The sequence below is a fragment of the Macrobrachium rosenbergii genome, chromosome 8, assembly GCF_040412425.1.
Source record: "Macrobrachium rosenbergii isolate ZJJX-2024 chromosome 8, ASM4041242v1, whole genome shotgun sequence".
In the NCBI taxonomy this organism is placed as follows: domain Eukaryota; kingdom Metazoa; phylum Arthropoda; class Malacostraca; order Decapoda; family Palaemonidae; genus Macrobrachium; species Macrobrachium rosenbergii.
Genome location: NC_089748.1, coordinates 20,338,113 through 20,350,271, shown reverse-complemented (window position 1 = coordinate 20,350,271; position 12,159 = coordinate 20,338,113).

Here is a 12,159-nt window from a genome sequence, read left to right as displayed (position 1 = left end):
ACTCGTCCTCTAACTTTTTCTTTTTCCTGCAGTCTCTTGTCCGAGAAAATACGATGTCTTTGACTTTTATCTAACGTTTCATTCAATAACAATGAGGAACACTAAATTTTTTCTCAGAGAAAAGATTATTTTCGCATTAACCTAGGCAATTTACATAAAGAAGATATCTATTCCAGACTGCCCAAAACATTAACCTTTAGTAATCTAGAATCCGACTGCAACCTAAGGACTCACGATAAGCCAAGACATAAATGTCACTTTCGGAAATGCACACACAAAAGGTTAATCTGTTCCCAAGAAGATATAAAAAGGCTCTATCTAGAGCAGTAGTTCCCAACAGGGGGTTAATCTGATTTTCAAGGGGGGCGATTCGAGACTGAGTTATTAACAGTGGTTTTTTTTTCTGGCAAGTCTGTGTGAGTATGAGTGTGTGTGCAAGTTTAATACATACTGTGTACATACATATGAATACTTGAAAATACTCATGTGCATGTACATGTGTAATTCCAAATGTAGCCTACAGTGCAGTATATATATTATCACCATCATTATAACCATCAAATGGCTTTCATAGTTTCAGTGCAGTACCAAGAAGAACTCTCGGAAATACAAAATGATGGGTCCGTTAAAACTTGATTCAATATACAAGGAGCGACGGCATGGCTTTGTGATGAGGCGAACACTAAATACCTAAATTCAACCAGCTTTTCAAAAAAAACTGTTGCTACCGTTCCCGTCTTCATATTTAGCAGAATGTGGATTTAGCACTGTAAATGATTTGCTACTGAAGAAAAGAAATCGACTGGATATCGTTAAACGAGGTGATTTGAGACCGAAGCTGACTAAATGAGTGCCTAATATAAAATCTCTCTGCAGCAGGCATGAAGCACAAGGATCTCACTGAGACTAACTTTGGCAATCTTATCTTGAGGTGAGCTCAAATTGTATTTTGCATTTGATAGGTACCTTTATTTTACTGTACAGTAATTTAAATGATCGAAGTATTGCAGAAAAAAAACTTAAATTCCAACTATTTGATATTTTATATATCTCAGTTCTCTACTGTAAGTTTTGAAACTTTATTTGCTGTTTTCGTATGTTTTCGTATGAGACAATCCACAGATATTTTAATATACTATTCTCTCTCTCTCTCTCTCTCTCTCTCTCTCTCTCTCTCTCTCTCTCTCTCTCTCTCTCTTTATTACCAGTGAATATTCTTTTGATATTATCATTATCATCATTATTATTTTAATATCACTTACTATTCGTTTTTTTACAATTTCTTAATCATTTCTTTCTCAGAACTTGAACTGCCCTTTGGTTCTTGTATTTTTCTCTCCCACGGAGGTCATGTTCTTTGGATGCTTGTTTTAACTAGATTAATGGCCTTTTAGGCTTCCTCCATATGAATAGGAGTTCACTTTTTGAATAATAAGAATTATATATCAGCACAGGGGGCATCAGGATTTTAGAGGTGAGTGGGTGGGGCATGGCCAAAAAAAGGTTAAATGCACGTTACGACAAAACCATGAAACCGAGAGAGAGAGAGAGAGAGAGAGAGAGAGAGAGAGAGAGAGAGAGAGAGAGAGAGAACGACTTCCATGACAAATCACTTCAATGATTAAGAATAGTTGTAGTAAACGGAGGAAAGTGGAGGAGGTGACGGCTTCTTGTAAGGCAAAAGTTTACCTGCTGAAAAGAGATTAGATATTTAAACATGACCTACGATGAAAGGTTATATTGACCGAATCCAACTGACCAACTGAGTGATCATGTTAATAAATTAACAAACTTCTGAAACACGACATTCACTGTAGAATAGGAGTTGGCAAAACACAAGATTATAAATCGTAATTATATGATTCTAATTCCAGGTCCATAATGGACCATTGCTATCTAATATACTAGTCAAATTGTCAACCTAAAGTCAATCTGTTTATCTGTAATGAACATCCCTCCAGACGTAGGAAAAAAAATTAGTTCAAGAAACATGGGTTTCTCATGAGTTCTTCTAAACATAAAGTTTTGGGATTCAGGAGAAATGTCACATATGCCTCAGGCAAATAATAATTTTAAGCTGTATGAGCTTTACAAAAGTATGAGATTCTTTTTCAGTATTTTAAGTTATTTTTTCATATGGTCAGCGTACGAATTTGTTGCTAGACTTAACTAGGTATGAAAAAAAAAATCAATGTTTGTTGTCAATTAATCATGCGGGTGAACTCAAACGAAACTGAGACTTTATTTATTAGCCAACCTGGCACCGTGTCCTCTGTCCGTAATTAGCTTTGCATAGGTAATAATATGCTTAATGGTTGTCAGCAAATGCCAAGATTTATTGTTAAATTATGATTTAAGCCATCATTTTCAAAGCATTTTGTCCCCTTCCCCGAGATGGTATTCGTTTGTTCTTTCTAACTTCTTGTCTTTGTTGCAATATAGCTTCTCTTTCTTCATCCACCGGTGCTATTTCTGCCACTCTTTTGTTAAGTTTAGTGGCTTAGTTCGTCTTCTTACTCTTTAGAAATTAGGGAGCCTCGGCTTGCTCAAATTGGTAAATTGTTCTTTACCTCTGCTGGCAAGCTCTGAAATTTTCTTATATTTTGATCTTCCGTTAGTTTCTTTGTTTGTCTGCTAGTATGCCCGTTTGACCGCAATATATTTTAAGACATTGTTGATGGTCTGCATTACCTCTTCGTTAATGGTTGATGAGACATTAAATATTTGTTTGCGTGCCGATTTATACGGATGATGATCCAGGATTCTTTATGTATTACTCCAACCTTCAACAACTGAAATGGTATATGCACGCCTCATACAATCAGCAAGGCAATTCTATGTGTAAACGAATTTGTCTTCTCTCATCTTGCAAGAAATAATGAGGTCTCTGGCAACTAAGTGGATATGGTAATTTTTTTTTTTTTTTTTTTTTTTTTACAGAGGTGGGTTTCATAGCGGAGTTGTGCGCTCTGGGGTTGCTAGCAGTCTCTTCGGAGTTTATGAGAATAGAAATCAGTGACTCAAAGAACATATCTCTGTAACAAAACTGTTCATGAATGTCAGTTTCAATTCTCTCTCTCTCTCTCTCTCTCTCTCTCTCTCTCTCTCTCTCTCTCTCTCTCTCTCTCTCTCTAAAAAAAAATCAGTTTATGAGAAATGAGTTGAAATTATACAATTTCTTCATATGTTAAGGTTAATGAATATAAGCTGGTAAATAACTTGAAAAATCGTACATAGATATATATTTAACATTCATTTATACAACATCTAATATCCAGAGCAAGCCACACGACAAATTAATTATGAAATGGCTGATTTAAACAGTGTACTGAAACACTTTCTGTGAAGGACTCCAGTTACAGAGAAATGAAAAGCAACGCATCATAATATAGGTATAGTTCTAATTCTAGACACTACTAACAACCTGCCTCAAAAGAAGACATTGAAAACAAAATGAGGAAATATCTTATCTAAGAACTTTCTTTTTAAATTAGCAATCCCGTAGATGGTTAAGGAGAAAAAGGTAGCGAGCATAGAGGAGGAAAGTAAATTGAGGGAGAAAGAGAGAGACAGAGGCAAAATATGCCGTCCTTTCCCTGGACTATTCTATCCTTTCTCACCTTATTCAGCCAAATTCCTTCAAACGCTTGACAAATACATGCTTTTCTTGCAAATAATTTAGAACTCGTCGTTAATCAATATGCGACAGAGTTATCTGACTCTATAAGGGTTTTGTTAGGATAAGGGGGGTATTCCTCCAGTTTATCGTCATCTAACAATAAATCTTGATGATCTTCACGGCACGGTTATATATATTATATTATATATATATATATATATATATATATATATATATATATATATATATATATATATATATATAATATATACATATCTACATATATATATATATATATATATATATATATATATATATAATACCATATATATATATATATATATATATTGACTATTTATCATATCACCGTGATTCATATACAATAAAAGCTATAACGTCCTTTAATATTTTATGTACTGAAATAATATATTTTCATAATGTTGACTTAAGGGAATTTTTAATTGATAATAAGTTAACCCCGAATCGATTCTCGACGGACAGGAATCAGGACTTTTTCAGTGACGCACTAACGCAGTCGCCCACAAGAGATGATAGAAAGTGAATAACATCTCCCATCAACTCACCCGTCGAACTCAGGTGTTTTAAACGTTTGGAGACGATATCCATTTTCCTCTGCCATGTTGACCATGTAGTGCGTTTGTCGCACCTCTCTTGTGGCCGACTTTTAAAATTCCTGATTAATCGTCCGTTTTGGTTCGACCCCACGGGACGGTGGACTTATTATCAACTAAAAATTTTTGTAACCATATAAAATATATTATTTCATCCAGAGCATTAATTAAAGATTTTTGTATCAGCATTAAAAGCATATATATATATATATATATATATATATATATATATATTTATATATATATATATATTAAACTATTTCCAGATAAAAGCAAAGTTAACATCGATCTGAAAGACTATTTCTTTCCTTTTCATTCAAAGATAATCATTTTTCTTGGCGCCAAACACCTTTTTTCTAAACTCTGAAGTTTATTTTACTTGTGGTCTGACTCTGCTTCCTCCAGCCCACTTTTAATTTTTTTTTTTTTTACTTATGAGTAGATCTCATTTCATTCAGTTAATTTTCATTTGTGCTTACTCATTTAATGCTGCAATAGCAATTTCTCTTTCAAGTTATTTCCCTGTTTTCAGTCTTTTACGATGACTATTCCCCGTATCTCTCAATCTATGTATACACACACACACAATGAAAAACAGTGGGTTTTAGCGAAATGACTGCCTAAAAGAAAATCTTTATATATATATATATATATATATATATATATAATATATATATATATATATATATATATATATATATATATATATATATATATATATATATATATATATATATATATATATATTCATAAATATATATATATATATATATATATATGTGTGTGTGTGTGTGTGTGTATGTATGTATCTATGCAGAGAAACAGACCTTTCTAACTCTTGTACACATTGAACTCAGGGATTAGCTACAAGTTTTGACACTCCATGGTTTACAATGAAGAGAGGTGACTTTGAGTAAGATCTTAAAATTTTCGTAGCAGCCTTATACCTATAAACCCTCACTATTGTCTGTTTGAGTCTTGAAAGTTCAGAGCCGTGATCTCTCTTCCCGTTCCGTTTCATTTCTGTTCTTTACATTACAACAGTATTTCGTTCTTTAGGTGCAACACTACGTTCTCTCATTCCTGGGTTTTGTTCTGTTTCTTCACCTTCGGTCATGAGCATTTTAAGCATTATTATACCTTCACAATTAAAAAAAGACAAAAACGTAATTTCATAAAACTGTAATTGAATAAGTGGATTTTTATAAGGCGCTTATAAGAACTTAATGTAGGTCAAAGAGATAAAAAGAATTTTGAAGCTTAATGGTGGTACCGTTGCTTATACATTTATGGACTGTGGCACAAAAGAAGAATTGTAGACAGTAATTCTGTGCGGAATTCATAAGCGTTATTTTGCTGGATATGAAAGACAAATATTCGCGGATAATTGCACACCGATAATTTTAGAAAACTTTTCTTGTGATTACCGACCTAGTATTTATGAGAAGCTGATTAACTGAAAAGAAAGTTTAGCTTTAAAAACAAATCCTAAAAAGTTCTATTTGCTCTGCAAAGTGAACATGCAACATTTACAAATGAACTAAAGCATGTTACGCAGAATGAAAAAGACCATTATAAAGTTATCCCAAACATCGTAAGAGTAGCATATGTTTTGTTTCAAACTCAGAATTCATTTGTCCTAGTACTGATAAACAAAGATACCTTACAGTTGTGTTGTTTAGAAACGTAGGAGTGTTAAAAGGAAAATATTAAGTCACTTTGAAACTTGATATTAACTGTAGGCACTCGTACCGAGTTTTTAAGAATTCACATTACGAACTGAAGTGACAGAAGAGAAAAATAATATAAATGCCCTCCCATACCATTCGAAAACATGATATCCAAGCGTCCCCCTCTTCAAAGGATGTAGTTTTCAAACCACCAGGAGAAAATTATCTGCTGAGAGCTTATAGTTCTATATCCTGGTGATTGCGCATGAGGTACTTCCGCTCTTCCGGAGGAAGGAAGTTATTATTTCTAAATACACTGGCACTGACTGGGTTTTGTTTGGCTAGCCCTGTTTCCTTCCCCCCACACCCCCAAAAAATAAAATAAAAACAAGTGTCATGAAAACTAGAGTCCCTAATCCTGATGTACCTGGTCATCCCAATTATGGAATCTGCAAATTTTGTTTATTCCTTTACAATTACTACAGACGTGAAGGGCCACCAATTGCTTTTTATTATAGGCATCTACCTATAGAATGAAACAAATTCATCTTCAGTCTGAAAAATATGCACAGCCGATGAAAATATGTTTTTCTTACGGCTGTTGATAAAATGTGCCAAGAATGACGATATTAGTGTTCAGATAAAGAATAGAAAAAGTCCAGTATATCAACCGTGAAAAATAAAGAGAAACAATTTATAAATAATTGCATAAATATATTAACAGGAATTATAAGCAAGGATATAGAGTAATCAAGTCATTCATATAACCGAAAAAAAAAGTTAAAATCATACATAAATCGTTACTGATGTTGATCCTGTTTCGCTCACCATGACGACCTCCAACTTCAGCATCCTGTATGAAACAAAACAAAAAACAAAATAATCACGACTGATCATTTTTTTTTTACAATTACCAAGATGGAAAGCACGAGTCAGTACCGAACGTTCGTGTTTACATTCTGCAGTACACATTCAATAAATATATTCGTTCAGTGCTGAATACCTCTGCACTTGTCAACACGACGACAGTGGCCATAAACGGATTCCGTAATTCAGATTTCATGTAAATTTCGAATCATGCATATTCGACATTCGCGTCACATATTATTCGATACTTGATGCAACCTATTCTTCCGTAGCTTCAGTTTACCTAAAAAAAGTTTTATAATCTAGTCAGTTTATGCTCTTGCTTTTCCCCATAATATTAACAGACATTCTTTCATGCGAATAGGAGGCACAAGCCATTCACAATGGCACAAGATAGGCCTAGGTAACCACAATCTATCGGTGAACAACAGACATCGTTACATTGTTTATTTCCTTGCAGTTTTCGAAAAAATGGTAGAAACGACTAGAAAGATACAGCAAAATGAATATTACTTTTCAACAGAGAAAAATAGATATAATAAAATGAACAGTAGAATTTAACAGGGGGCAAGCGCTCTTTTCATGGCTATTTTAGCTTTTTTTAAATTCCTCCTATTTAAGTAAAGATTTTGTCTTTTTTATATTCCATATAATACCTGTTGCTTATTCCCTTGGCTCATTCTGTACAGCAGTTTGGAAAGAATATATGGGCTAAGATGTAATACTAACGTGCAAGTGATAAGGGAAAACTGAACTTGTCTTACATGAATCTCTGTGGTAACTCTGCTCTGTGATACGCATTTGCCAGTGTTCTTGTGGTAACGAGTAAAAAACAGTATGCCCTAAATTTTCATAAACATTATTACAAGACGTGATGCAAAACAAAACATGAAAAGAACACATTAAAATTTATTCTATATCTGATGTTCATTTCCAAGGAAACAAATAAATGGTGAAGTTTCAGCTATAAAGCCAAGCATGAATATCTGAAGTTCATTTCCTAGAAGATACATACAAAGTGAAATTTAGGCTATGAAGCCAAGTGCTGGGCACTTTCAGCCATTCGGTGCTTCAGACAGTGAATAGAGGAATTTAAAGAACACAGACAGCGAAATGAAGAGGTCCAGAAAATAAATGAGATGAAGTGCAACGACCTTAAGATGAAACATGAAGAAAACCCCACAGTTACACAAAGAGGGAAGAGTTAGAGAAACTGTAAAACATATGACAGGAATGAAGCAGGGATAGAAGTACGTTCCATGATACGTAGCTTCCTAATGTGATGTGAGTTGAAAGCTAAATTTTTGTCAAGGACGTATGATCATTTCCGTAGGTCTGTGATCAAAATTCCATTGTATCCTCGCCTAACCCACCTCGTCCAGCGCCCACCCACCAACCCTCCCCATACACGCATACACATACACACAAACTCACTGGCTTCCAATGAAACATATTATTATTATTATTATTATTATTATTATTATTATTATTATTATTATTATTAGATTATTATTATTATAGATATTTTATTTTAAAGTCTATTTTTCTTATGCGATAGGCGACAACCCTTACATTCAATTTCAATGCAATATTCAGTTGCGATTCCGGTGTCACTGTGAACAATTTCCAGGTGGAAGTTTGATATGTATTATTTCAATTCCGTCTTACAAGAAAATGATATCAGCAAGCTCTATTCTTTCACAACGGAAGATTCAGAGATGTAGCTGCTGTTCATTTCAAGCATTCTGTTTAGTCTGATGGAACTGAACATACGTATGTAGGTCTTGGCTTGTATTCTGCACGGACACAACTAAACAGACAAGTGAAGTAAATTCTCAGCGGCGAGACAACATATAAAATTACAGACAGGTAATTTTGTAAATCTAACTCAATTTCAAGGAAATTGGTATACTATGCTCCGGATACATAAATATGAAATATTATACTAGTAAAGCAAAAATTGTTACCTAAAGCCTTTGAGAAATGAAAACAAATATTAAAGCCTAGCCATTTATATCATATTGTGATATCACAGGACAATAACCATTGTCTTATCATGTTCGAAATTCTTTTGTATGAGGATGAAATGGGCGGAAACTTGGCGCTGGAGGCGGTTGAAAAAAGTTTAATGTTTTAGTAATCGAATCTGATAGGCGGGGGCGTGTGGGAAAGATTAATATTTCCTTCTGGGAACCGAAGAAGATGTGGAAATTGGGGAGATAGAATTTGGGGAGAGAAATGATGGGTGTGACATACGGATTAAAGAGGAAAAATCTGGCAAATCCTATTCCTTTTCACAATAAGCTTTGGGAGAAAAGAAAAGATTAATATTTTTAAACATACATTCAATATCAATCTCTGTCTTCACAAGCTACGAAGACTGTACTAGAGAACTTGCGTTGAATGTATCTTTCTTGTGCTTAAAGTCTCCTTTGTACCAGAAATCTGACGAAGACTACAAAAATCTGATTTTACATCTCAGGAAACGAACCGATTAAAGAAACAACAAAATGAACTTTATGATCTGCCAACACTTTCAAAATGGCTAGATCTATATAAAACTCCTAACATTAATCAATTTCAAGAAACCGATTGTAAGAAACCAAGAGGCATTTCATGACATCTTTTTTAAAAAGCTCTTTAAAATCCTTCTCTTGTCTTTGTTTTTTTTATAAATAAAGCCAGTATATAAAAATTAAAGGTCAGTAATGAAGACCATCTATATCGCCTGTTGAGGGACACTGTCCTATCAACCATCTTCGTAAATACCTATTTTCTCTCTCTCTCTCTCTCTCTCTCTCTCTCTCTCTCTCTCTCTCTCTCTCTCTCTCTCTCTCTTAATAATAAACACCGTCCATTCCTATAGGCATCAAAGCTTCTCCCTGATGCCTGTGAAACAGAATAATTAGGAATGATTTACCTTGATGTAGAGTAATCAAGGCTTATGTAAAGCAGCACACCGTAATATCTGTATATATTTCATGTCTACATAATTAGTTAGTCAAGACCCACTATTTACCGAGTAAATATTGAGCATTAGCCATCAAGGTGAGTCATAAACGCGCCTGATGCATCAGCTGTTATGAAATCATTGATTTATGGAATGTGTAGGCAATAATATTTAAAAAAAAATATCCTCACATCATCCAGATATAAAATCAGGTCATGGATCTATAAACGCATAGAGTGTTAACACAATTAAAATGCTCTTTTGAAACTTCTTTATTTACTTCTTCAAAATATTTCTAGCAACCTTAAAACTGATTTTTATTTTCCTGAATATTTTGTCAACTAATAGTCAGTGAAATTTCCATTGTGGGAGCATAGAAACTCTATGCTAGTCTTCTAATTATAACTATTGGCAAGCTCTTTAATAAAAAAAAAGGAAAACCCTAGCTGCCTGGCCTCTATTCATTTATAGAATTCTACTGTTCTTTATATAAAATCCAATGTGCTTTTAGCCTTATTCCTTGAAGACTGACATTCAGCTTTGCTCAACTATATATATACTCGCCATAAGGTGCGAAACATACACTCACATTGTAATTCGAAGCATTTTTGCAGTTACCGGTCTTCATTTTAAGTTAATGTCAGATTACTAATTTCAACTAAAAATAAGTATAACGGCAGTACAGAAATTAATGTTGCCATCGTTCGCCGTTGTTGCAAACTTCTGTTTCAAACACCAGTCAAACCTTGGCCAGTTCTATTTCAGTGCTTGTATTATTTGTAAGGGAAAAATAATTTAGGGAAGAAATTCCTTGGCTAACTCATTGTTAATATGTTAAACTTAAAATGCATTACATATCAGGTGAATAACTCATCACAAGAGGGAGTTGTATATACACGTTTACGACCTGTAGAATGATTCTGGCAATGACTAGTTCCAGTTTACGTATATAAGAATTGCCCATTTCAAATGCTGAGAGCTATAAAATTCTTTCCTCGTTATCTCCTCACGGCAAAGGTGGCCATAAAATCCGATGTACTCTTTTACTCAGCAAAGGGAGTCCCTCATCAATGGAACGCGGGGTGTTTGGTATGGCTACAAAATGTAATAATACAATTTTTTTTTACATGTTCTTAGACTGACCGTCTATGTACATTGCCACCAAAGTCTGTCACAATAATAGTCACTATATTTCTTAATAATGTTTCCAAGGTGAAGTTGACTTAATTATGGGCATCTGTAATAACGAAATATTCCTTAGCCCCATCCCCTCCCCCCACTATCCCTTACTCCATCTCTCTCGGGTGCTTTTCTTAATCTTAATTCGTATACATATACCAAGTTTTGGGGTCCCGTCAGAGAAGTACACATCCAGAGACTTCCCTTAGATAATTGTTCCACAACTGATTTTAACTTGCTATTAGTGATAATACTGAATATAAATACATTTCGAGTTATAAAACCCAAGCAGAACACTATTATTTAAGAGTAAAATAATATGCATTTCAGAATAAGTGGAAAAAAACATTATCTGTATTTTCGCTTTTAGTAAATTTATAATGTATATAACCTTTGGAGTTATATATCTGCCTGATGTCCTGCATGTTTTCCAACAAATAAGTTGTCACCTTAGGAGTTTGTAATTTATGCATAAATAAGAAAAATTTCTTTCGACATGATGACAGCAAAACAACTTACTGACAAGATCGGGGATACATTACAGAAGATACTGAAGAATGCTGCACAGACTGGCATTTTCTTTATATTGCTGTTAGAATTTGTTACCCAATAACTACCCGAATGATAGATCTAGCATTAACTCGTGAGTCCAGCTATATTTTAAAGAAAGCGTTGATCACCGATTCATGACGAAAGATTATGAAACTGGAGACTAACACGGGATTTTTATCTGTATAGAAAACTTTAAAAATTTCTACATGAAAAGTAAATAGATATACGGAAAAGAGTTTATAACTAATGTGAAACAGTTTCATCAGGCACGAAAATGAGAGAGCGTTGCCGGGGGAGGGCGGGAGGGAAGGAGAGAGAGTGGCACTCCATAATCATTACTTTCCTGAGATCACCTCACCAATATACCCCTGTTATCCTCCAGAAAAAAAAAGAAGTCCTTGAGGCTGTCCTTTTATGAGGTGCGCCACTTCTCCTTCTCAGAAGCACCATAGGCAGAGAATGACGTTTGCCACAGAGCGTTTTTATGAGACGCGGATCCCCGTAATTTCATCTCACCGTTATTTTCGGCATCTTTTCGTTCTCTTCTTTTCATCCTCAGTCCTGCCCTGTCATTTTTGCCCCCCCTTTCAGTGAGTGTGAAATTGGCTGCATCCTTCTTTAAGACGCGCCAGGTGGAGGAGACTCTTAATTCCTTATTCCATTTACCCCGACAGACGGCAATTCCTCTTA